Source organism: Protopterus annectens, chromosome 12.part0, assembly GCF_019279795.1.
Source record: "Protopterus annectens isolate FY-2018-M chromosome 12.part0, PAN1.0, whole genome shotgun sequence".
NCBI classification, from domain to species: Eukaryota; Metazoa; Chordata; order Ceratodontiformes; family Protopteridae; genus Protopterus; species Protopterus annectens.
This window is the reverse complement of record NC_056746.1, coordinates 1104410747-1104438469: the sequence shown is the minus strand read 5'-3', so window position 1 is coordinate 1104438469 and position 27723 is coordinate 1104410747. Positions and strand designations below refer to the sequence as shown.

Below are 27723 nucleotides of genomic sequence, written 5' to 3'. Positions count from 1 at the left end.
GCAAAGCTAATTACCACCATATTCTGAAGGTGGGAGGACCCCATGGAAATCGGTCTTTAGGAAGTGACCTATCAGAACAGGCAATGTGAAAGGGCACTGAAAAAAGAAAAGATGGTGGGTTGAAAAGTACAAAGACTAGACTCCAAAGCTACACAACAGAGTGGATCTGAAGTAACACATACAGCCTCCAGAGGGAAATCAGGATGGCAAAGACAGTTTAATTACACAGCTGGGGTGGGAAAAGAATGGGGTAAGGTTCAAAAACCAGTGTAGATTAAGAGATGCACGAAATACAGTACACATACACTATACTGCTGCCAGGGCAGGAAGGACGTGCAGATTAAGGAGGAAGCACATGACAAGGAAAAAGAAATGGACAGCAGGTGATCATTTAAAGTAATGCTTGAAACACCGCTTCATACAAAAGGTGGCACAATGGCCATGAATGCAAGATTTTTACATCAAAGCTCCAAGGCCTATGATCGAATCCTTATCTCCATTGTTTTCATGTAGTTTGTATGCTCTCCATGTGTCTGCACAGGTTTTCTCCTGGTACTCTGCCATCTCATGGAAAACTACTGGTTATTTTAGAATGTCCAGCAGACAATATACACCTACTCTACATTACTGAAATATATAGCACATACACCCACACACATACGTGCACAAATACATTACATTTCACCTAGTCACTGTGACCAAAGTTATAACTGAGAAGGGCACTCAAAGGACGACTTCATTAAGAAATGAAAACAGTGCTTTGTTAAAGACGACAAATTTAAGAGTGGTATGGTTCTTCAGCACGCTATTGATGGCATAAGAAGTGTTCAAAAACTGCTTGGGAGACAACACAGGGAGCAGAACGAGCTGTGGTAGGGAAGCAGCTTGGTGGTCTTAGCTGAAGCACTTGGACAGACTCTACGGAGTGCGGGAGTCTTTAGTTGACATTTTTTTACAGCTCATACAACATTGCGATGCTAAGCTAGGTAGCAGACTGAATTCAAAGGCTTAACCTATAATCGGAGTCTAGTAAGTTTAGAGTAAATCCTATGTTACCCCTAAAGCACAGGCTTTGTGTTGACAATCTAATCTACCAAAGTAACCTCATAAAAATGTACTTCTAATACAAATATCACTGGTTCTAATCACCTGATAATCTTAATAGGAAACATGTACATACATATAAAAATGCAAGAGTTTTCTCTGCATCTTACTGCAGTATGGGGGTGGAGAGGGCTGCAAAACAAACCCTACACTGTGGCCCAGTCCTAAACTGGGAACATTATGGAGGCAAATTAAAGTCATGAAGTTCTCTAATCGGAGCTTTAACAATGATTAAAAATAAACCGCAGTTTCCATTCACTATACATCAAATAAGCTATAGGAATGCTCTTGTAGCAGAAGACTCTTTGCACAGTACATTAGTTGGTGTGAGTCTATGTAAATTGGGCAGATGTGTTTTGTCATGAATTAGTGCAAGATAATGGCAGTTACCATTGACCGGTACGGGAAGCAACCAAGATGTGTGGTAGTACCTGGGCACATGACTTCATAACTTCGTTTGCTGTGCAGAGTTAAAATGAGCTCCTTACTACAAAGTCTAGTATAATGTTTGCGCTAACTTGCCAATATCTTGAACTGCCAAGTAATAGGGCCTTATAAAATACAAGAGCTCTTGACAATTTATTCTCATCTGTTGCAGGTATTCAGCAAGGTGAAAAGGCTTAGCAATATACCTCAACTTTATAAAAATGAGAGCAGTTTTACTTAACAGATAGCATACTGAATATTTTCTACTGTTTTTACATTCTTGTTTTTCTTACTTGGAAAATGTACTGAATAAATAAACCATTACTGTAAACTCAAGTATGATGCAGAACAGACTGGCATGAGAACACTTCAGCTGAAAGTTTCTTTAACAGACAGGCAGACAGACCGACCATCATTTAGTTTGAGCAGTTATTCAGCATTGATTAGAGTGGATCCCGGCTTTCTTTACATAATTCTGCCTTTGTCAGTGCTTCTTAAAATAAAAAGCCTAACTTTACAGAGCTGTGTTTAAGTATTATGCATACAACCCAAATTTTGAGACACAGAAGGGATAAAAAACTCATCCACTGCACCTGGTCTATTTGTTACCAATGGTAAATATGTTCAAATGCCCAAAACTATCAAAATCATTCCTCTCTTTACACTAAGGGAACAATTTAATGGAGGTCTTGGCACCTAGGAGTGAGTTTTCACCCATGCTACTCATCTGCTGACAGTGAGCACCATTTGCTCATGCTAGCATTGCTTTTCCTTCCTCTTGCTCCTTCACTCTCTCCATCACAAAGCTTTACTACAGCTCTCTTTGTACCTATAGCAATTCCATGCTCTTCGATTGCTTTGTTATTAAGGAATTTCAGCTTCAGCTCCACTTTCTGCAGTTCAGTTACCTTTGGAGATCTGGGGATGGAACAAGCTGCTTTTCTGCTGTGTGCTCTGAACCTGCAGCCATTACCAGACTGTATCCAGGTTCACTAGAATGCATTTCACATGGACACATGGTGGCTTACAGCATGCATGAGTATCTTTGATTTACACTTGAACCAGCTGTGCTATGGACATGTTTCCGTACTCTACAGACCTCACTTTTCTGCCAGTTTTCCAACTTCCACATGCATTGCAGACTATTTTTTTCCCATTTATCTTGTGGTTGCAAAGGTACACAGACAGTTTAGAATTCCGGTTTATAAAATCCATCCCCTGCCCTATACATCCAAATAAGGTTCACACTGTCCAGCTGGAAATCAAAACTAGAACCAATGGTTTCCAAGGACTTCATACAGTTCATTCCTAGTTACCTTACTAGTTAATCTATTCTTTTCACACTCTTGAACACACACATGCACACAGACGCTCAGAACAGAGATGCATGTGAGTGCACACACAGACACACAAAATGATTTCCAGGAGATATCTTTTCTGTACCACTACTTCTTGTCCAGTAGGGGGCTAATATCTTTTCTGAGTCACTATCCTTTTCTGCATTCACTAACATGCTGACACCAGCCACAAATCTGGCACATTCAGGATCAATCAGCAACTATAAATCTCTCAAAATGAGCCAACCATACAATTAACTTACCATTGCTATGAATAAGTAGTCCCTTTTCAAAAAATGGCAGACAGCAGTTATAATTAATCAGTTTTTGGTAACTTCCTCCATATAAAAATTACTGAGCAGCCGGCCAGAAGCCTTTAAAAATAAAACTAAAAAATTAGGCAACAGACTTAGAAAATGTACACACAAATTAAAATTCTCTGTCCAAGAGTATATCAAATAGATTCTCAGACAGCTTGTCCTAATGTTATCAATTAATAAAGATTACCGTCAGTCTTAAAATGACATTAAAGTCGATTTAGCAGTTACAAAAAAATTTGGACAAAATTTACAGGCATGAAATCACCGACTCTGTGCAACAGGTCGCACAGTGCTAATTTTTTATGGAAGGGTCACATCACTAGGGGACATTCGAGCGGTTCTCAAAAATGAAGCAACATTGGGTAGTAAATCAGTACTTTTCATTCAGACAAACTAGTTTTACTTTTGGCAAAGAAGTCCTGGCACTTCATTTCCTGCTAAGTTTAGGTCAAATTTTTTTTTTTTAATTCAGATAACATCCTCCAAAGCAAAACATTTAAGATAATCAGAAAGTTCCAACACAGTTTGGGCAATATAGCTTTTGATCAAAGTAACAGTCTATGGTTCTCAATGTTTTGCTAGTCTGAGCACAAGTATAAGCCTTAAAAAAGCAAAAGATTTAATTTTTCAAAATGTCTGACTTAGATTCTGAACAGCTGCATCCTTACAATCTTTGTAAAGTTCTTCACGCTAATAAATTCTCAAACCTCTGCAGAATTCATGACGAATTTGAATGCCATACAAGTCACTACTGCACCAATTCCAGCAATGCTGCATTTCTTTATCATAAGGTTCTTTCTGAAAACAAGTTACGCAGAGTAGTAGATAAATAAAACATTACAGCTTCTATAGAAGTTATATAGTAAATACAGCCATTTTTGATTGCAAACTACTACTGTCCCTTTTTTCATTCTGTAAATGGAAATCTTTACAGATTGTCACCAAACAAACATAAAAAAGCTACTTCACATAACCAGCAAAGGCCATAAACTGTGATACCAAATATAACTTTTAATCTCATACAGAGTCTCTCTCTTTACAAAGCTAATGAGATACCTACAGAGCAGGTAAGATACCTAGCAGAATTCTTGACTATATACAGAACCATTTCACAAAGATGACATACAACATAAAACTGTAGGTTATCAGGAATTACCAAAAATTCCAACACTGGCACCCAGCATAATCCTTGGGAATATGCAGACTTACTCACACCTTTGAGACAGTGATACTGGCTGAGGCTACGAATGTGTTAAAGAGCCAGCAAGATAATCAAGTAATCCCTTATTGCATTCAAAATGCCTACTATACAAGGTATCTAAGAGCAGCAGGCAATATTTTTGCCTTGTTCTAATTTTTCAGATCTATACTTGTGTACACAATAGTGCTTCTTAGTAAATCTTGGCACTTAATCGTGCCCTACATTTTACATGGAAACTCTTACTTTAGTAATGTGGCATTTACTTTGCAATTTCTAGGTGCAATGACTGAAGCATTGCTGCAGTTTAATTCCATCTCCCTGGAAACACCGGCTCTTACTGATTCACTTTAACTTTCACAAATCCTACTAGCTACAAAGACTGCTGGACTGCTCAGGTATCTGCCTGTATCAGCTGACTGCCACTGGATGGAAATTTGACTTTATGAAAAATAGATACTTGTTATGCAAGAAACTACCAATGCTGAAATGAACCTCTTAAACTATATGTATCTGCAGGAAAAGTACAGTGGAATGCACCAATTAATTACGGACTACGTTACCATAAAACAATACCCAGATATATGCATCATAAACTGCTCCCCTTATTTGTACATGAGAAAAATGCCACTTCAGATCGTATTTATATGTAAAGAACAGCAAAACAGTTACTTTTCCAGTCCACAAGGAAATGCTACCATCAGTCTAGTAGAAGTCAGCATGTGTGTGAACTTCTATTACTTTGTGAAAAGGCTTATAAAAATTAAACCTCCTAAAAGGAACAGACTAAAAACAAATAATGGAATCTGGCTATCCAAGAAGAGTAGAATGTTAAAGCAAAAAAGCACAAAAATAATGGGAAAAATATAAAACACCTCAGTATCTTGAAAACTTTAGAATGCTTCGCAATCGTACTAAACAGCAAATAAAATGAAGACAAAAAGCTACACTACAACAACATTCAGAATGTTAACCACCCCCCCTAAAAAAATTTGGGCAGCCATTAAAGAAATCTTACACCCAAGCCAAAAATTCAACCCAAACCCCTTCTCCTGATCTCACCACTTAAAAATGCAACACAGTTCAACTCTTATTATAGACAGTAAAGCATCTCTAACCAAGGATTCCTCAACATCTAATCCCAGCCCTGCCCAACAGCCACATATCCGCACATCCACTCTCACCTTCAAACCTATGCTCACATCCTACATAAAACTACTCTTAAAACTAACTTAAACCATGTTAAAGCTATCAAATGTGCTGGGCATTGTCTGTAGTCGTACAATGTTGCTAAGGCCTGGAACTCCTTACATGTATCCATCAGGTCAATACCCTCCCCTCCATTTTTTTGGGACCACTCTGAAAGACTCCCTAGTTAAAATCTGTTACTGCTCACAACTAGGATAAACTAGATCCCTAAATGTGAACAAGTACCCTTTCATTCCTTATACCTCCTTACTCTCCCTTCATCACTTACTTCCTTACTTCTTTCAAAATCTCTTCTCTGAATTTCTTTAAATATATAAGCCTGTTTTTTTTTTAATTCACTTCATATTGTAGTTCCTATTTCTATTAGACTAACTTGCCTTTAATTTCTCTACAAACTAAAATTTCTATAAATATTAAATGTCACTCAATATAAGCTATCACTAATTTGTTATAATTATTTAAATTGCAGATTTTTTTTGTGAGGCTTGTAAAATTATTGTTTTTAAAATAATTCTGTAATAATTTGGAAGTTTTATCCCTAGGCCTCTGCTGAAAATGGGCTTTTAACCACTCGGACTTTCTCAGTAATCAAATGTCAACAAGAAAACAAATGAATGTAGATTATATGAATAACTAGTCATCAGTCAAGAATTCAAATTTCATAACATACTGGCAATTTAGGCTATTTTCATAATAAACCCAACAAACCTCATTACAACTGTTCGAGCACAGCATCTCATAGGCACAGTTTATGGTACAACATATACACTCTGGCAAGTTTTTTTCATAACCGACAAGTGACTGTCCTGAACCCTCCCATGTAACCCTCCCTCATTTAAATTATTTTGCAGTACAGTGGCAGAATGCAGTCAAGTGTACAGTGCATTCTTTCTGCCTTTTTTCACTGGTCACACATTTTAAACTGCTATTCACCATTTCTGCAGTTTATATTAAATGCAAAACAACATTAACAAATGCCCTTTCCCCAAGCAAACTGAGGTGTTGCGGAAACTAGATGAAGTCGCTGCAGCAGAACCGTCTGTCTGGGACCACAACAAAAACCACAACACAGCAACATTCAGGTAGGTAACTAGCTTTGGATTCTTGCAGCCAGAATACAGGGACGTTTGTACAAAATAAGTCAGGATTGCATTGGTTCTCAACATGTGTGTGGCTAACAGCATGACAGTAAGGCCAGCAAAGTAAAAAGTGACAACATGGTTGCAGTGTAACATGATAACTTGGATCACACATCTGGAGAACACTGCTCACATCTGCTAGATGGAGTAATATAAATAATTAATACGCTGTTTGTTATTGGTGTCATCACGTCCACAAACCATATTCTCAAGTTTCTGCCTGCCTGTTCAGGAAAAAAAACACCATCTACATTAATGCCAGTTAATAATTGATAAAAAATGTTATGCTGTGTAATGGCTGTCTGGCTCTTACATGCTACAGCTGACAGAAGTACATATGGCATGCAGCACAGACAGTTCTACTGCTTCGTTAGATACAGTTCAAGATTAGCACAACGGAGTTCACAGCTTTTCTAAAACATGACACACTTTAACCAACAGGGATTCTTCTTCCTGTAGCATTTCAGGTATTCTGATAAATAATGGTATGACGTGCACAGATTACCAGAATTCTGGAGCTGAGCTAATATGCTGTTCATGAAAACATTCTACATTGCAAATTAAAACCTTTCAAGTTTGGGGAATCTCAAACAGTTACAGAGCTTGTCGCTCTGCAATTACTTGCAACCACAGCTTCTTGAAGGAAGCAGTGGTGTTGTACATTCAAAACCTGCCACAATTTACTACCAACCATCCTACACAACCTGCAGAAAGTAAGCAGCCAAGATTTTTCATGGGTTCCTGTTTATGAGTACTAGCTCAATAAACCAAGACCTGAAATAACACTTGACTGTAAGTTTCTGACCTACATTAAAAAGAAATTCATCTCAGACCTGTGCCTAAAAAAAGGATCTTGTACAGGATACATACATTTTTTTTTAAATTGCTGAACTGGAAGTGTACAGGGACCAGTTTTATTTGGAGAGAATAGTGCCTTCAGCATTTGGATGGGGAGGCGCCAAAATCTTGGCCATGATATAGGAAACTTCTTTAAGTGCCAAGAGACTGGACTTGTTTACTTTCTACAAGGAAAACGTTAAAATGGAAAGACAACACCAACTTTACTAAAACAAAGATGCAGTGCCTTCATTATGGTGTTAGAAATAAACTGGATTACTTCTTCCTAACAAGTCTTCACATCCGCATTCTCTCAAATGGGGGGGCATCCCCACTCTCTACATTCAAGAGAGATCCTTCTCCACCCCCACTCCAAGGTTAAGTGGAAAAAAAAAAAAAAAAACAAAGACAGCAACTGTGTTACCAAAAGCATAGTACCGATTTCATAGTGCATTACTACACCAGCTACAAGTGTTACAGATACAAGCACATGACTTGAAGTCATACCACATCACTTCAACATCTGCCAACATACATGATCAATGTACACAAAATGTTGCCACATGGTTACTGGTGGTAATCCCCGAAACCTTTCAAATCAGAGAGCACCCCCAATATGGCTCAAAAATATGTAGCAAGCACCTTGTACTATATAGCTAAGTCTCTGACATAAGCATCTCAAAACAGAACTAGACATCACGCAACCAGCTCAGACAATCTAAAGAAGAATTTTTCAAAATGATTTCAGGGTAATATTATGAAAAGGGACTAGTGTTTTCACAGCGTACAGGTGGTGGGTAGGGCCAGAATGATTGGCAGTGGGTTTAAACAGTAGTGATGCACTTTTTTTAATAAAAACTTGTCTGTCCATATAAGGGGGGCTGCTGCCCCCCATCCACTATCTTTTATTTAATTCTAATACTTACAAATGCAAGAACAGAGGGTTAAGGGAAATGGCAGCCCATCTTAGATGGTACATTATATTGAAACCATGATAAACAAGTTGCCTGGCTGCCAAGCATATTTTCAGGCAATTTCTATTCTATGCGGTATTAATGTATGTAGAAAAGTGCAGTTATAGTACTTGTATCAGCATACACAGAGGATTTTATTTTTCAGAATAAAAAAAAAGTTTGTTCTGGAGGCAGAAAAATTGTTCCCATTTTGGTACAGATGTGATATGTTTGGGGATTTTCATAGAATAGTTGTCAGGTTACAACTATACAAATGCAGTACATCCCTTCAGCAGCATAATGCATACATATGTGCAACAAAGAATGTTTTGGTCCTCCTGCTTTTATTTACGTGCTTTTGGACCAAAGTAAAAAGGTCATTTTCTGTATATACGGTTTCCAAGTTCTAAGCTAAGCATTAAAAAATGTATGCATTTCTAGATCGGATTGTGTCATTTCAATAAGAAGTCATAACCTGCCCCTTTAATTGGGCATGCACAACAGTGTTATCAGTTAGGGGAAATGGGCAGAGCTTGCTACTGCACATCCCATCTGCCAAGCAGAAGTCCCATTCTTAATACAAGCCTTACTTCAGTCCATCCTTACAGGTCAAGGATTGTCAACATTCAGGGGTGAAGCTTCTTTATGTGGAGCCCTGCATGGGAAACAAACCTTCGTATTAGGATATTTCAACCTCACCCCCAGAAGATAGTAATTATCCAAAAGATTAACCCATCGCACCCATCATCAATAACTTCTGATACCACAGTACAAGTAAAACAGTGGGAGATCTTAGGATGGCAGAGAAAGTAAGATTAATGTACCCAAATCTTCATTATCTGGACATTTAGACTGCAATCAAACAGCAGCATCATAACTGAAAAGCAAGCAGACAGCTAGCCCTAAAATTTACTTAGGAAAGGATGGACTTAGCACTGTTGCCCTCACACAGGGGTGAAGGATATCAGTGAGTGGCCATTTGGAAACAACTGGATACCAATCTCAACTTCAAAACCATTTTAACAACAGATTGTGGGATTTTGAAATCATTCTACATTCCATCAAACCTACTCCTGATTTGGCATTCCCCTGCTAAAAGCATCACAAGGATTGTAAAATGATAATAAAATCACCAGTAAACTGATCCCCCACATAATTGTACCACCACACAAACATTAGAACTATTATAAACATGTTCCTGAAGTTGAGTTTAAAGAGTTTGGCTAACATTCCTTCCAAACTAAAGTAAAAGACCCTTTCAACTTATGCTATGTCTTACCAAGTAACAAGCATAGAGAATCAGCTTCTTCGGAATACTCTTTTGTCACTGTTCTGGTACCTCTGAGGTTTTATCCTATGTCACTGGGTGGGTTCCTAAAAGATTTACTCTTAGCTGATGCAACCTGCTCTTATTCAAGATGACTGTAGACAGGAGTCGTAGTGAAGTCAATTGGAGCAAAAGCTTTACTACCTTACAAAAAGACATTTCTTCCTCCTTAGTACAGTGGTGAGTATCCCCGCCTATCACCTGGGAGACTGGGGTTGGATTAATTGGTGGCCAATAGGGGGTGGGGTTGGCATAATGGTTAAGGTACTTCCATCCTGCTTCTCATTATTCTACGATGACCTCATTACTTACACAATCATGTGCTCAGCTTTCATAAGTTCTTAGCACAAGAAACCTGGACAAAGCCAAAAATAATGGTGGGTCAAAGGCACAAAAATAGGGACAGATTTTAAATACTGCCTTTTAAACTTTGAAAGTTGGTAAAATAAAATGACTTGTAATGGCATGCATTTTCTGAAGGATATGCAATTTGAAACTCAAATGTACATCATTATTTAGTGAATTCGGTCAGTGATTTACCAGAAAACCATAAATTTTATGAGAAACAGACCAAAAATAGGAGGCAAAAATCTGAACATTCTATGAAAATCTACACAGTTGAGAGGTACATCGGCTCTTAAGACCAAAAATACTTCACATTAATCATTCTTATAACAAATGGCCATAACCATAACCATACAAGTACTTAGAGGCTTACACTTCTTCCATCCTTTACCTCTGATGTATGCACACATCCGTTTAATGAATCATCTGAGGGACAGTACACTCAGGAGTGCAGTGCCCCCCCTTATGGTGCACTGCAATGTCAGCAATCAGTCTACTTGGTGTGAGAATAGAACCTACAGCCTTCTGCACCAAAGGCAAGTGTGCCACCTGTAGCACCACTGACACCCTATATTATAATATTAAATTATATTATATTATATATTATACTAATTTAGTAGTTACATTCTAGACATTCATATATGATCCATAACCATTTTGAGATTTGTGATGTTATTTTTCCTTCGTATACTATACTATATACTACACTATAGTATACTATACTACACTACACTACACATTAGTATAAAATGAACAATTAAATGAACAATCTGTACTTTCCAAACACTTTTCCTACGTCAGTTAACCAATAAATTGATAACATTTGCTCTCATTAAACTTAAAGAACCTGGTCAGTCACCCCTAGTTAATAATATAAAACCTTGCTCCCCAGTCAGCAGTATAATATCAGTAATCAAGGCTGAGTCCATGTTTAGGGTTTAATGACTATACATGGGATAATTGTAAGGAATAAAGCAAACAAACTTTACTTCATTATGTTAAAATAATCCACAAGAGAAAAAGTACAGTTTTGTACCTACCATAAATGTAGATGTTCGAAGATCCACATTGCTGCAGTCCTAACACTTGGGTAGTCCGCTGTCCCAGTCGGCCCGAATACCAAAGTATAAAGGCTGGTCGGGTCAAGGCGCATTAGTCTGTATCCTCAGTCTTTTCTTGCCCCAGATGTCAGAAGACCCTAAAAGATAAGGCCAAAAAACACCAAACACTCCTGTACCAAATATATGTACAATATATACAAATTTACAGAAGTACAACCCCACCCACACAACCACCCCTAAACACAGAGGGAAGGAAATGCAGCAATGTGGATCTTGAACATCTACATTTATGGTAGGTACAAAACTGTACTATGTTCTTCATCCCACATTGCTGCAGTCCTAACACTTGGGTAGAATCCCAAAGCAGAGGTAAGGGAGGCTGGCAAATCATAAAGAAGCTGGAGCTGTCAACATGCCCTGCAAAATAGCCAACCAGCCCTAGATTTAGAATAGAGAGGCAGGTGGTAATGCTTAGAGAAAGTATGCACTGAACTCCAAGTAGCTGCCTCCAAAATATCCTTAGTTGCCACCCCCCTTAGAAATGCTGTAGAAGTGGCAGTAGCCCTAGTGGAATGAGGCCTAATCCCAGCTGGAACCTCCTTGCCATGAAGGGAATAACAAAATGCAATGCAAAACCCAATCCACTTAGAAATAGTTTGTTTTGACACAGGCTTGCCCTGAGAACTCAAAGCAAAAGAAACAAACAACTGCTGAGACTGCCTAAAATCCTTAGTCCTGCTTAAATAATAACGCGAACTGCCTGTGTACATCTAAAGTGTGCAAAATCTTTTCCCCTTATTTTGGGGATCTGCATAAAAAGTAGGCAAATGAATAGTTTGGTTTAAAGCCACACTAGAGACCACCTTAGGCATAAAGGAAGGATTAGTGCGTAATGATACCCTATCCTTATGGAAAATCAAAAGGCTCAACCGCCATAAGGGCCTGCAATTCAGAAACCCTTCTTGCAGAAGTAATGGCCAACAAAAAGCAGTCTTCCATGACAAGTATTTCAATTCAGCAGTAGGCTCAAAAGGTTGTAGAGTAAGTTTCTCCAACACAAAATTGAGGTCCCAAGCAGGAGTAGGAGCTCTACATTGGGGTCTTATATTCTTTGCCCTCTAAGAAATTGCTTGAACAAAGGATGAGAAAACAATGGTGGGTCACAATCATAGTGAGCTGAAATTGCTGCAGCATGAATCTTAATGGAAGAGAAAGACAAACCTTTGTCCAATAACTCAGTAAGATATTGAAGAGCCACACTCAAATTAGGCTCAGAAACCTCCAAATCCTTTGCTGCACTCCAAAACAAAAATCTCTTCCATTTTTCACTTTCCTTCTACTAGGGCTTCTGGCTTCCAAAATCTCATTCTGAACTTGTTGAGGAAGCTGAGACCTGCTGTGTTCAAAACAGAATATGCCAGGCTGTTAGATGAAGAGAGTGAAGCTTGACATTGAGTAGATGACCGTCCTCTGAGACAATAGGTGTGGAATCAAAGGTAAAGGCCATGGAGGCTTCCTTACCAGACTCCTCAGTAATGGGTACCAGTGTTGCCGAGGCCAATCTGGAGCTATTAAAATCATCCTTGGCTTGTCTTGTCTGACCTTTAGGAGTACCTTTGGGAGGAGAGGCAGAGCACATGAAGATTTTTCCAACTGAAAGAAAGAGCATCCACTTTCCAAGCTGTATGATGAAACCTTTTCGCGGCAAAACTTTGGCAGCTGGTGGTTTAGTGGAGAAGCGAACAGATCTATGTCTGGAGTTCCCCATGACACTGTCAATTTCGAAATACATGAAGATCCAGTTTCCACTGGGATCCATGATTTTCCTTCCTAACACACCTGCTAAGGAGTTCCCTGCGTCCGGCACAAACCTTGCCCGAACATCTATTTGCAAGCTGGTCTCCCACAAAATCATTGCTTGCCTGCATAGAGGATAAGAATGTGTTCCCCTTGTTTGTTGATGTACCACATGACAGTTGTGTTGTCTGTTAGAATCAACACCTGCCCTGAAGAAGTAACTCCTTGAAAGCCATTAATGCAAACTGGACTGCTAACATCTCCTTCATGTTGATATGTAGATGCTGTAGTCTGGCAGGCCACTTGTCTTGTATCCACTTTCCATTCAGATGAGCTCCCCAAGCTATGTCTGAGGCATCTGTCGTTAGAATTCCCTTGTTTAGGTGACATTCCTGAGCCCACCACAAAAATTCCTTTTGAATGCAAGGTATTATTTGAATGACAGTGTCCAAATCCTGGCAGTGCTGTGTCCATACATTTTTGAGATACCATTGCAGCTTCCTCATATGCAGTTTGGCATTGGGAAGCACCAGAATACAAGATGCCATGAACCCTAAGGCTTGAAGGACTGTCCTTGCAGTCAGCCCGGACTGAAGAGATAGCTGATGGAAGTAAAGAGACAGATTCTTTTGTTTGTCCGGGGTTAAAAGGCCATCTGGGTTGCTGTATTCAGTCTCACACCCAGAAAGCACATGTCTTGAGAGGGTACTAGACTGGACTTTATTTCGTTCACAGAATACCCCAGGCATCTTAGCACTGCTATCACATATTCCAAATGTGGTCTTCCTTTTCTTGAGCCAGAATCAGGCAGTCGTCCAAGTAAGGATAGATTTGTATGCCTTTTAGCCTGAAGTAAGCTATCACTGGAGCCAGAACTTTTGTGAATACTCTGGGCGTAGATAAGCCAAAGGGCAATGCAGAGAACTGATAATGAGAATTCCCAGCTCGAAACGCAGATACTTCCTGCAACTTAGTCTGATAGGCACATGAAGGTAAGCCTCCTTGAGATCTAAAGTTACCATCCAGTGATCTTTTCCCAGCAGAGGTAAAAGCTGTTGTAACGTCAACATTTTGAACTTGGGAATGTCCAGATAAGTGTTGAGGATAGATAAATCCAAAATTGGTCTCCACGTGTTCCCCTTTTTGGTACTAGGAACAGGAGAATAAAATCCTAGGCCCTTCTGGCACAGGAACCGGCTGAATGGCCCCTATTTGGAGCAACAGAGAATTTTGCTTGTGAGCCTCTTTTCTTTGTAGAGGCGGAATGTCTGGCATGCCTTTGAAAGGAGGCAAGGTATGGAAATAAAACCTGTAACCGTGGTGAATGATATCTAATACCCATCTGTCCTGGGTAATTAAACTCAATTTTCTTTGAAAAGTGCCAGCCTTCCTCCCAGTAGAAGGCTCTGGCAGCGAAAAGGCAGGTCATTGGGTCTGTTTATGAAAGGACTGACCCTGCCCTCACCAGAAGACTGAGCAGGTGAACTCCTGTTCTAGGCCTAAAGAACCTTGAGCTCTGCCCCTACCACGCCTAGACCTACCCTAGACTGGGAATCATAAGAAGGATATGTCCACCCCTTAGTAGGCCAATTTCTACTAAACTTGAGGCTGAACCTGCAAAAATCCTTAACAGTCTGCATAGACTTAGCCTTGTCCTCCATTTTCTTTAAAACTGCTCCACAGGACCAAACAACACATCAGATTGTAACGGGCATCCAAAATCCTTGTCTTAACATGCTCAGCCAAATTCTGATCCCTCAGCCAGGCGTGCCTGCGAAGAACAGAACCAGTGGCAGCCACCCCGAAGAGGCCTGTACAGCATCAAAACCACATTGCAAAGAATGCTTACCCACCTGTTCAGAAACATGAACTAAATCCTGCAACTCTTTACACTCAATACCTTCCCATCCACCTTAGACTTCAATTGTGAAAGGAGATAATTTTGGTATTTTAACATGTGGAACTGGCAATTCAAAGCCCTCATGGCTAAAGTGGAAGAAGTATACACCTTCCCCATCTATCCAAAGCCCTTGCCTCTTTATCAGGAGGAACAGGATTTTTAACAACAGAAGCCTTAACACCTTTAGGCCCCTGAGAAACAGTTTCTGGGTCTGCCCTAGGACTCTTAAAAGATACTTATGAGCTTCAGGCACCCTATAATACCTATCCGGTTTAACTGGGGCAGGAGGCAAAGAATCAGGGTTCAGGGAAGCCTCTGCAAAACATCTTCCACCACATTCAGAACAGGAGGTATAGCCAAAGGCCTATGCTGGGGTAAAAACAAAATTCCTAAGCCTTTTCCTGGAATCAGAGAAATCTTGACCTTCCCATTTAAAATGCTCCCTCATGGAATGAGGAGTCTCTGAAAAGAAAAATCCTCAGGAGGAGAAGAGGAGTAGAATCATCTACATCAGAATCAGAATAAGGAGGATACTCCTGTAAGTCTTCAACTCAGAAGCCTCGAACATTGCTCAAAACACTCAAGCTCAGGTTCCACCCTAGGCCTCTTATCAGGGGGCATAGAACCTCTAATCATAGTAATCAAATCTTCTGCCATTTTAAGCATATGTTTCTTAGGCAGAGACCCTGAAGAACTAGGAGAAACCCCACTGAAGTTAAACCTGGCCTGCCTCTCGAAGCCTTGGGAACAGGGAGGGCCTAACCACCTTAGGAAGGGAGGGAGAACAGCTACCTGAGAAGCCCTCAGCCTGGCCTGCCTCCTGAGAGGACACATCTTGTAACAGTAAAGTCTCTCCCTGAGACTCCAAAGAAACTTCTGGCAGAATCTCCGGCTCCATTGCTGCTTTGTCCTTGCGCTTTTAGGCATCGCATTTTATAATTACAACGCTTCCCAAAAACTAACCTGGCACAGTCTAATCTTCTCTTTATAGTGCGTTTGTTAAATCTAGCACAAGAGCGACATCCAACAACGTCGTGCTCAGGCCCTAAGCAAGGTATACACAAGGTATGGTAATCCCTATGAGGTATCTGTTTCCCACAAGAAATACAGTTATTCACTTTCTGACATCCGGTTAAATACTGAGGCAAGAAAAACAAAATATTCCAACTTTGATTCGGTCTGAAACTACTTCAGAAAATTTCAGAACGCCAACCTGCACTCATAAAACTGCTTCTGCATGGACCATGCGGCAAAAGACTGAGGATATGGCCGGTCATGCGCATTTGTACCCCTGTCGTCCTGACAGACTAACTAATCGCCTTGACCCAGCCAGCTATTACTTTTTATTCGGGCGGGCTGGGACGGACACTACCCAAGTGTTAGGACTGCAGCAATGTGAGATGAAGAACATCTGCTAACATTGTGCACAACCTTTTTACAGGATTTGTAATACCCTGGGATCACTTCATTTGCACTTCTTGACAGAGGCTCAGTTAATTAATCAATGGGGTGGCGAAAGCTGACACTCTGGCTAGGCTTATAAATGCCCTCTGGCAGATAGCCTAGTACCTACCTATGAACCTATAAAACATGAACAAAATAATGGCCCTCAAAGGCCCTTTCGACATCCCCGACACTTGTCCCCGGACCCCCCATCTCCATAGATCAAGTGCTACAGGCCCTATCCAAGGCAAAGAACACAGCTTCCGTGGGACCCGGTATCCTAGGCTGTATTCTACACCATCTCCAGCAAGAACTAGCTTCACCATTGAGCACCCTATTCAACCACAGCCTAAGTACAGGCTTCATTCCAGCAGAGTGGAGAACTGCCATTGTCATCCCCTTGCACAAAGGTGGTGCCACTACTGACCCTGGAAACTTATCGTCCCTTTAGCTTGACAAGTCTGCTCTGTAAAGTCATGGAATGTATTATTATGGATCTCAAACAAGGACATTGGCTCACAGACAGGACCATCAAAGTCAAAATAAGTGCCTCCACTGATAGTAGACTTGTTACCAGTGGAGCTCTCCAGGGATCTGTCCTGGGACCCCTACTGTTTGGCATCTAATTCTCAGAGGTCCAGGCAAAGACAAAAGACCTGTGGCTGACCAGGTTTGCAGATGACTAAGATGGGTGCTGTCAATGACCCCTCAAATTATGTTAACATACTGCAAGAGGGTCTCACAGCAACTAATGACTGGTGCCAAAGTCATGGCCTCAAGCTAAACACAAAAAATGTATCATCATACCATTCAGCAAAAACATTGCCCCTACTGATTACCACATCAATGGCAATTCCCTAAGCATACAACTTGTGGTGAGAGGCCAGGGCATTCAGGTTGATAACCTCACATTCGACCATCATGTAGCAGCGGTGGTCAGAAAAGCCTTTTACTTGGTTCATCTCACAAGTAAAGGGATTGCATCCAGAAAAAAGGAGGTTATTATCTCTCTATGCTCCTCCCTCATTAGACCAATAATTGAGTAAAACGCCCAGTTTGGTATGTACCTCTCCAAACATCTGCACCAACTGGAAAGGCCACTGAAATACCTCACAAAGAGAATCCATGGCCTCCAATGGGTCTATATCAAAACCGCGAAACCTCACATACACGAATAAGGAAACACTGACACATATTAAGAGAACCGCGAAAACACCGAACGTCCTGAACCGTGAAATTCAAAATGTCGAATCGGCATAGTTGGCCAACCCCACCGCCTGCTACGTACTACCTACCCAAACAAAATAAACAACATACACTGAACAAAACCCTACTTCTAACCATAAACTAAAGCTCACATATAGTAGTACTATGTATGCCCTTACCTCAACCCACACCCTAACCAAGGTCCGTAACTATTGCACACTTACCTTAAGAAGCTATACCGGAGAAGGGACAACTATGACGATTCGACGTTTCGAATTTCACACTTCAGGACATTTGGTGTTTTCGCAGTTCACTCAATATGTGTAGACGTTTCCGTATTTGCGCAATTGCGGTTTCATGGTTGTAATAGGTAACCCCTCCAACACCTGTCCTATGCAGACAGGGTCAAATCACTATCACTGTATTCGGTATCGTACAGATTGCTCAGGGTTGATCTGTGTTTCGCTTACAAGACAATCTCGGACCCTGCCCTACTAGACATGCTCCATATCCATAAGTCTAACTCCTCATACATTACCCACTGGAAAGGTCTGAATCTAATATGTGACATCAACAAAACCTGGCGGAGAGACAGATTTGTCTCCCAGAGGCTGCCCCATCTCTGGAACAGACTTCCCATACATGTCAAATAGAGCACCTTGCTAACCCTCTTCAAGCACAACCTTGATAAGTGGAAGGGAAACCACATATTTGTCCAAGGGGTTCCACCTGTGTCCCTCACTGACAGGGGCGGCAAGTGCTGACTGAGTTTCATTTTGGGGATAAACTCTTGGCTAGGCTTGTAATGCCCCCAGGGCCATTAGCCTAGTAACGTCCTATGATCCTACGATTCATTACTATTAACCAAGGTTAAGCTATTGCAAGCTTACCATATAAACCTAGTTCCTACCCACGAGGCAAGACATAACTGCTTGTCTAGTCTTTTTTGTCCACACGCTTCTATCATGTACACACTTCTTAGGCCCTACTGCTTTCAATTTCACTTTTTTAAACTCTTAATGAACAAACATCCATGTAAAGCAACTATGCTTTCTCCAAAACACAAAGATTGATGTTCTCTGCTGCTGCGAATACGTCAGTATATTTCATTCTGGCTCACTAGTCCTGTGTCAAAGATGACAATAGATGTCCCAGCACTTAACAGCCTTCACATGATCAGGTACTTCTACTGGGAAGTCAGCCTCTAAACACCCCCTCAATAAAACTACCCATCTCCACTTTCTCTCCTGAGCTAAACAAATGCCTCTCCCTTACTAGTGGCCAAAATAGCAGCAATGTAAACTTCCACACTTCATAGTCTCCTTTCACTCTGTTAACATGCCAAGAATTAGCCTCCAGACATTTATGTGCATGTATATGCAATGTCTCACAAATCCACACAAACAGGAATGAAGATTCCTCATTCTCCAGTTACCCTCCCAGTGCGAGTTATGCCAAGACATCCTCATTTTTATTTTATGCACTTGGAAAATGCTTTCTGTTCTATTTACTCCCACCAAATTTACAGGTATGCATGAAAGATGCAAAATGTAATTTTTTGGTACTTGTGTATTATTGCAACCAGATTTCTAACCTGGTAGAATTAAGAATGTTATCGCAGAACAAGTTTATTTGTACTGCTAAACTGACTGCAATCCACTGTGATTTAGATAAAATACATTTTATGTACTTTTTCCAGCCTCATTATCTTAACTTTGGAATTGAGGCCCGCAACCCCCAACCCATGTCAGGTCATTGTGGAACATTGAGAACTTCCCTTTTCACTGATAGATTTTTACAGTGATACAAACAAGCCATGGCAGAAGAATAACTGCCTAAACGCACCATCACCCCTCAAATTTATGCTGAGCTGTACAAAAGTATGAAGTCAAAAGTAAGAGTACTATCAGCTGTAACAGACCTCCAGTCTAACAAGTAGAAGTATGCGGCATCCAACTTTACGGTTATGAAAACTGTGTACGTAAACCATATACCTTTAAAAATTTAAAACGGCACTTACTACAGGTTTTGTTAACTGAGTGACTAACTTGTACCTCTAATTAAGACTCATTAATGGTAGTGAAATTCGCAAAACTAAGTTCTTTATTCTTTTACAAATGTTTACCTTTTTGACAGACATTCAGCCTAACTAAAAATGATGACATCTCCTTGCCCACTATAAAATGTATTAACGTCATGATAATTGCAGTAAATCTCCACGACAAAGAACGACAGATACACCAGTATGATCACTTTGAAGCAGGTGATGTAATTCACTGTTTTAACACCAAGAAGAATAGTAACTGCAGTGTGTTTTGGATGTTGATTGCAGGCAGTCAACAGTGCCATGCGTTACAGTTTAATTCTATTTGGAATCTAGCTGCGATAACGCGCAAGTACCAATTTTTTTTTCTCTGTTGTTATTAATGCATTTCTCCATTGTATTAACCTAAAATGTTCATTTGTTCAATGCACTTGCCAGCTTAAAAGGGAAAAGTAACACCGTCTACCCCAAAAATGAGCAACTTTGTCCAAAACACTTTTCTAAAGTCACCAGCTGACACGACTAATGAAAAATCAAAGTAAATGTAGAAATGAGGAGTCAGGTAACCTTAAGACAGATGTTAAGCCAAGGCCCTCTATCTGCCTGACTTGGTGGTAGCCTGGGTAGATGCAAAAGATCCTGTAGTTTTCCTGAACACAGTAAGTGAAGTCCCTTGGTGCCCTGGCCAAATTTCCCCTAGTTCGTATGAATACCACCTCTGGCTTCCCCTGAAAGAGAGGTCATTGGCCTAGTGGGACTAACTCAATGAAAGTTTAAGTAAATAAACAATTTCTGTAGGAACTGCTGTTACCAGTGTACAAGTGCTGTGTAGCCTGAAAGGGGATTTCATGCAATTAGGAGAACCATTACACAAAATATGTGTGAAATCATGGGATTCAGCAGCTGCTTAGGGGTCAGATACAGCAACAGTACTGGGCACCAAGTTGGCAAAAAATACTTATGGGCTGTGTACTTCATCCTTCCTAAGAGCAGTCAAAAGGGCTGCTCAACCCTGTATTTTATGTGATCCTGGGTGAGGCTCTAAACATGACACTCTACAATACCTCACTGTTGCATACCTTAATATTTCCATCAAACTCTGCTCATGTACCTTGTTTACACAAACTTTCTCCACACCATCAAATACGTAAAAGCCCATTGCTCCAATATGCCAGTGAAATGTAACATAATTACTTCATTAATGCACCATATATTACAGTACATCCAAAGTATCCACCATCATGAACCAGCTGTACAGAACTGCATAACACACTGAAAAACAGTTCTAGAGTACCATTGTTTTAAGAAAATCCTGAAGCAGATTTTATCAAGAAACAATGTTTTGTGCAACTGTGGAGTGTCTACCTTGTTTAGCTTTACCAGTAATTACTGACCAATGGTTAATACACAAAAGAAAACTGGAGATTCTATAACACCCCTAAACACACACACACACACACACACACACACACACACACACACACACACACACACTTTTGCATGTGTCTGTCTCAGGGTTCACAGCCTCTACTTTTCGTATATGAATAAGCACTGGAAATTCCACCATTTCAAATTACATAGTAAAACAACACCAATTACACTAGCAAACAATTATACACCAGGAATGTTCTTAAACTCTGAAGCAAGGAAATCCATATGTAGCATAAAAAATTATGGTGTTCACAGAGATCTGTTTTACAGTTTAACATAAAAAGGGTCTTTATTACATTCTCGAAAGCAGACAATGTCGAATCTGACATTGTCGACACAAGAATAGCGAAACTACAGAACATCGAACAAGTAAACGGAAATCTCTGTAAGGGGAGACTTCCGTTTACTTCAATGCAGTGCGGTCTCGGAGTCGCTATATTTAAGTAGCGGGGTGAAGTGGGGGTGCAGGGGGGATTGCCCCCCTGCCTACACCATTTTTTTTTCTGAACATTCAATGTTTTTAACAGTTTGATCACTAAAGGTCGACCTTTAGATATTCGAACTGATAAATATTTGATGTTCTAATATAGACCCACATAAAAATGCATTATGAAAACGATTATACCACTTGGGGCTAAAAATAAGACAAACTGACTTGCAGACTGAGAATCTCTTATTAGACATTGTTTCTCTCTCTATCTTTAAAGTTTACAGACTTAAACCAGCAAAGAAGGCAACTCCGCTCATCCTCCCACAATGATGTCAAATATAAGAAACCCCAGTGTTATAACTGCAGCTGGGATAACGTTTTCTGCTCAATTCCAATCAGTATCGCATTAATGAACAGGAATGTGACCTTCAGCACAGCTGTTTATTCTGACATTTTTCACTTGGATTCAGTATCCTGTCCTCTGCCAGTCAGAACTTGCACAAATCCCACTTAAGTCAAGTTTATACAGTGGGCATTGGTGTCATCCTTCAGGTGTTGCACCACTTCTCTTGGCCAAAGGATACTCACATTTTACTTCCTATGCAAGCCTCGGTCAGTGATGAGGTTCAGGAAACAGGGGTTGTGGCATGGAGAGTGAATGCCCAACAAAAACTGTAAAGAAATCTCTGGTATAATAGTGTCTGAAATGCAGTGTGCTCAAATTACTGTTTAAACTGCTCACTGCAGATTGCATTTCCATGGAAGCACAGTTAAGGAAAAACTTTCTATCAGTTCTGTATCTGTCACAGTGGTTACGCTCAATAACCACAGTATTTGCATGCAAGTGTGACTTTTATCACAATTTTACGAAAAAAACAAAAAAATTCAAGTTTCCCCTTTCAACATTTCCAACATTCCAAGATGGTTTTCCAGTCAGTAGAAGTGCCCTCAAAGTAACATTTATGATGCTGTGGTCCACTTACAATGTTTTCTCCAACACCACAGAAGAAAATGCATCCAACACTACTGGGGCTGGCTGCTAGCCAGCTCATATGGCAGTCAAACAGACATGCGCAAGCAGTAATCATGACAAGCCATCATTAAAACAAAAATTAAGCAAAGAGTATGCAAAGCCAAGTACAGAGCAGCACTGGCAGGCCGTAAAGCATTAACAGGCTTTTAAACTTGGATACACTGAGGTTTACGTTTACCTCCTTATATGTTACACTACTAACCAGGCATTATGATATTACAAAGGTTCACACTCCTTGCAGAGAATTGCTGCTGTGTTAATGCTCATATGCACTAATTCGGAAGTCAAACGTCAGAATCCCAGTTGCATTATAAATCTCCCCATAAAGGGTTATGGGTTCAGTCCCACATACCAAAGTCTCTGGCCTTAATAAACATTCAGATGCTGGAATCAATCATATCTTTTCTGATGCATTTATATTCCGCAAGGAGAACTGATGAAACCACCTTTTATTAGTGATGGGACTGTAGAGGCAAACACTAGTTTTTAACTGTTTCCAGAGGGTTTTTAAAGCCACCATCGTCCAACTGATAGTTCATTTGCTTCCATTAAAGCTTACACCTTCTGTTTGTGTGACTTCACAAACACTTCTCCACAGTTTGTATAACTGAGCTTTCCTACTCAGACATCACTAAATTACTGGAAATTAACATGCAGTGCTAGAAACCTATCATTCAAGAGAGGCAGTGTAGATAACCTGCTAAAAGAAACACTCGTACATCTGGGTATGAAGTGTTCTGGAAAGAAAAATACAAAAATGCTGAGAGGAAACAAGACCAATGTAATCAAAATTATGGAAAGTTACGCAGAAAACAGTCCGTCAAAGACTGCATGACAAAATCTGTGTGCGAGATACAAGACAAAAGTAAAAATATCTGAAAGGCACAACCAGGAACACATTATTTCTCCTCCCTCCCCTTTTTCTCTCCCCTTTCATACACAAAAGGCTTTTGGATAGATCAGTGCAAACAATGATTAGAGATTTAATACCTAAACTAGTGAATGCGTCAAACAGCAAAAAGTACAGTTATGTAAAATCTTACCATAACCGTAGATATCCTGGCCTTCACTGCAGCAATACTCAAGATATGGGATTCCCTGACATGGAAGCCCAAAGTCCGGCCAGTCTACCAAAGCCTACTGTTGCTTTAAGGTACACTGAACATCACCCAAACATTCCTTGCTTACCGTGGGGCATAAAGGTGATGTTCAGGTGTACCATCCTCAGAAGTGATTGCCCCAGTAGAACACCAGTCCCAGGAAACCCAAGGGGTAACCTGTACATCCAGGAAGGACAAGGACCAAGGGGATGGAGGGAGGGAGCGACCACTGCAGCGATGAAGACAAGCACATCTACTGCTCAGGTAAGATTTTACACACCTGTACTATGTCCTTACATACACTGCCATAGTACTCTGCAGATATGGGACACCGAGAAGGTGAAGAAGAAACTTGGGAGGAGGAAGGAGTAGTAGAGTCCTTTAGGAAGCCATGAAGAATGGCCGTAGCAAAACCAGCTCTAGCTCTGGAGATACCATCCAACTTGCAATGCTTGGTTAAAGTATGCACAGAGGTCCAGGTAGCTGGTTCAAGTATAGAATTGGTGTCTAAGCCCTTGAAAAAAAAGCACCATAAGAAGCCACAGCTCTAGTAGAATGGGACTTTGCAAAAGAAGGAAGGCTCTTACCATGAAAAGTGTAGCAAAAAGAAATAGTCTTTGAAATCCAATAAGAAACAATTTGCTTGGATACAGATAATCCTAAAGTTCTAGGATGAAAAGAAACAACTGATCAGATTTTCTAATAGCCTTAGTCTAACCCAAATAAGAACTGAGTTGTCAATGCACATCCAAAGTATGCAGCACCCACTCGATGTCAGTAACCACCTTAGGTATAAAAGGATTAGTATGCAAGAACACCCTGTCCTCATGAAATAACAAAAGCAGAAAAGCCATAAGGGCTTGGAACTCAAGACATCCATCTGGCAGAATTAAGAGCTAACAAAAGAACAATGTTGCAAGGAAGCTGAAACAGCAGGCTCAAAAGCAGCCAGAGTCAACTTCTCAAAAACGAAATTAAGATCCCAGCAGAGAGGAACAGGCTTTCTGGGAAGTCTACTATTTAAGGATGCCTTTAAGAAATTGTTTAGTCTCAAATCTAGAAGCTAAAGGAGGAGATAAAGGCCTACGAGCAGAAACAGCTGATAAGTGGGTCTTAAGAAAAGACCAGGCCAAACCAGCATCAAACAATTCACACAAATAAGAGAAAACTAAAGAAACATCCACAGTAAGTGAATCCAGATTACCAAACTGAAAACATCTTCCATTTGGATAAGCAGGACTTCCTAGAAGAAGGTTTCCTGGCCTCCTACAGGACCTACAGTACATCCTCAGAAAAAAAAGGTGTCCATGAGGAATCAAAACCCTATCACTCAGTGCCAGTTGAAGTGTGGACAGGCAGGGATGGATGAGAGATCCCTGGTCTTGTGTGAGTAGATCCACGTTGTGAAGTGACTTGTGATGACTGCCCTTTGTTAGATGCAGAGGTAGAGGGAACCAGTGCAGCCAAAAGAGAGTCACCAACAAGATTTTGGGAGCATCCTGTTGAGGGCTGCTCACTGTGCAACACAGTGGTGCAGCAGTTAGTGTTGTCACCTCACAGCAAGAGATTTTTTCAGTTTGATTACTGGCTATGGTGCCTTCTGTGCGGAGTCTGCATGTTCTGCCTGTATTCGAGTGGGTTTCCTCCATCTACTCCGATTTCTTCCCACATTCCAAAGACATGAGTCTGGAGCATTTCTCCCCCAGGCCTCCACTGAAAATGAGCTCTGTCTCAGACTTCCCTGGTAAACAAATATTAAATAAAATCTTGAACAGAAATTTTGGAATGAGAGGAAGGGGAGGGAATGCATGAAACATCATCCCCCGCCAAGAAAATGCGAGGGCACCCACCTTCCACACCAGAGGACCTGGGACCCTGACACAAAACAGAGGAAATTGCCTGTTCAGAGGGGAGTTAAAACAGATCTACTTCAGGAGTACCCCACTGGTGGACAATGTCCAGAAATACATTTGTGTGAAGCATCCATTCATGGGGATTCAGTTGAGGACCTGCTCAGTGTCTGCCACAATGTTCTGCTCTGAAGGGAGATAAACTGCCTAAAGGGTCACTTGATACCAGACAGCAAGATCTCAATATAGAAGTACTAACCGGCAAAGGTTAATAACATGCTCTTCCCTGTTTGTTGATACACCACATCCATACCTCTCAATTTCTTAGAAGAAAGATGGGCAAAGACTGACAAAAACAGGGGGACAAAGGCCAAAATATATACATTTTAAATATTGCTCTTATAAATTTAGAAAGCTGATAGAGAAACAGTTTGTATCAACATACATTTTCTGAAGGATTTGAGGTCTGAAACTCAAATGTATGTCATTACTTAGTGACTTCAGTCTTCAGATCATCCCAGTAATTTGTTAGAAAACCTCACATTGTATGAGGAGCAAACCAAAAATATGAGCCTAAAATCTGGACATTCTATGAAAGTCTGGCGAGTTGATAGGTATGACCACATCACTGTGGTACTGTCTGGAAACACGGAAATCCCAGAGAGGAAAGACAATGAAAGCCTGAAGATCCAGCATAAGAGCTCTCATCTCTGACATCAATGTGCTACTTCTGCTGATGAGGCATCGACAACCCCTGTACATTTAGGGAGCTAAATGTTGCTCCCCATCCCACATCCGAAAGGTCCGTGAACAGTTCCTGAGAGGGAAGAGGGGGATGAAAAGGGAGCCCTGAATTCAGAGACAACTGCTGAATCCACTATTGAAGTTGCTCCTTGAGACAAGGAAGAAGAGGAACTACAAAGTCTAGAGGATGTGCATGTTAAAGCCACACTGATTTCAGAAACCACTGGAACTTTCTCATGTGGAGTTTGGCCAGAGGGAGCATCTGAATGGTGGAAGCCATGAAACCCAGAGATCTCAAACTCTCTGGCTGTAATGGAGGACAGGGAAAGAAGAGTTTGAAAGTAATAAATGAGAGTTAAGGCCTTTGAGGGAGACAGAAATGCTAGCTTTGGCACAGACTGAATCCTGCAACCCAGAAAGGCATGATCCTGAGAAGGAGTCAGGTTTATTGTGAACCCGAGACTCTGAAAGAGGGAAATGGCAAATGACATATATACACGCGCTCACGCCCACACAATCTTACTACATGTCTACCACAGAGATGCCAGATGAAATGCAATTTAAAATGTGACGGGTGTATTAATGTTGGGAGGGTGTTACATTGCACTGCTGCAGGTTTGTGTTGGAAGGGTGTTTAACTCCGTTTCAGCAGTGCAGTACAAGGAAAACTATATTCTATAAAGCACATTTTTTAATCCTAGCGTGCATTTTTCTCCACATAAAATGTTCTCTACAATGTTCTATACAAAAACAGTGAGTCTATTGTTTCACCCTTTTTGTAGCATTTTTTGACACTCACCCTTCTTACTGTACACAATGCTGTCTACAAAAAAAAAAATTCTTGCAATGTTCTTTCATTATAACCATTAAAAAAAAAATAAACACGTTAGTAGTACCTCGCAATTCAACCACCTCATAACTTGACAATGCTTCAGCCGCCCCAGGCATCCTGTAATTAGACTGCCGCCTCGCAATTCAACACGGAAAGGAGGCCAAAATGTTCATATTTTCCTGTTGTTGTTTATGTACTGCAGTTGTTTCTTTTAAATGTCGAGAAGAAGTGAAGAAATGGGGACAATACTGGCAGAAAAATAAGTGGCTGAGCACTGAAAAGACGACATCACAAGTAAAACTGAGAGAGGAGGTAAAATAGGATAAATAGCAGAACAGTACTGTGTGCCTAGGTCTACAGTCTCAAAATTTTGGAAAAATAGACACAGCATCATGAGTGCTAAGGTGTGAAAAGGAGCAACAAAGGTTTTGGACAAACACAAAAACAAATCACGAAGATATAGAGAAGATGCTTCTTATCTGGATGCAGTTTAGGCAGATGAAGGGAGATCCAATAACTCAGACCATCATCTGTGAGAAAGTTGAGCTCATCTTTGAAGATCTACAAAAAAAATCCAGGAAGTAGCTCACAGCAAACAGAAGAATTTAAAGCAAGTAGGAGGTGGTTCCACAGATTTTTAAAAAATGGCGACATCCA

The 27723-nt window shown here is 40.5% G+C and overlaps 1 protein-coding gene and 1 long non-coding RNA gene across 2 annotated transcripts in view; both read right to left on the bottom strand.

The window, feature by feature from the left end:
* DLGAP4 (DLG associated protein 4) overlaps window positions 1-27723 on the bottom strand; it is a 1245417-nt gene that overhangs the window by 514931 nt on the left and 702763 nt on the right. The window lies entirely within an intron of this gene.
* Window positions 3601-27723, bottom strand: part of LOC122817002 — a 135074-nt gene continuing 110951 nt past the window's right edge. Inside the window, exon 3 of the long non-coding RNA XR_006367133.1 lies at window positions 3601-3985. This is a non-coding gene — a long non-coding RNA (uncharacterized LOC122817002). The remainder of the gene's footprint in view (window positions 3986-27723) is intronic.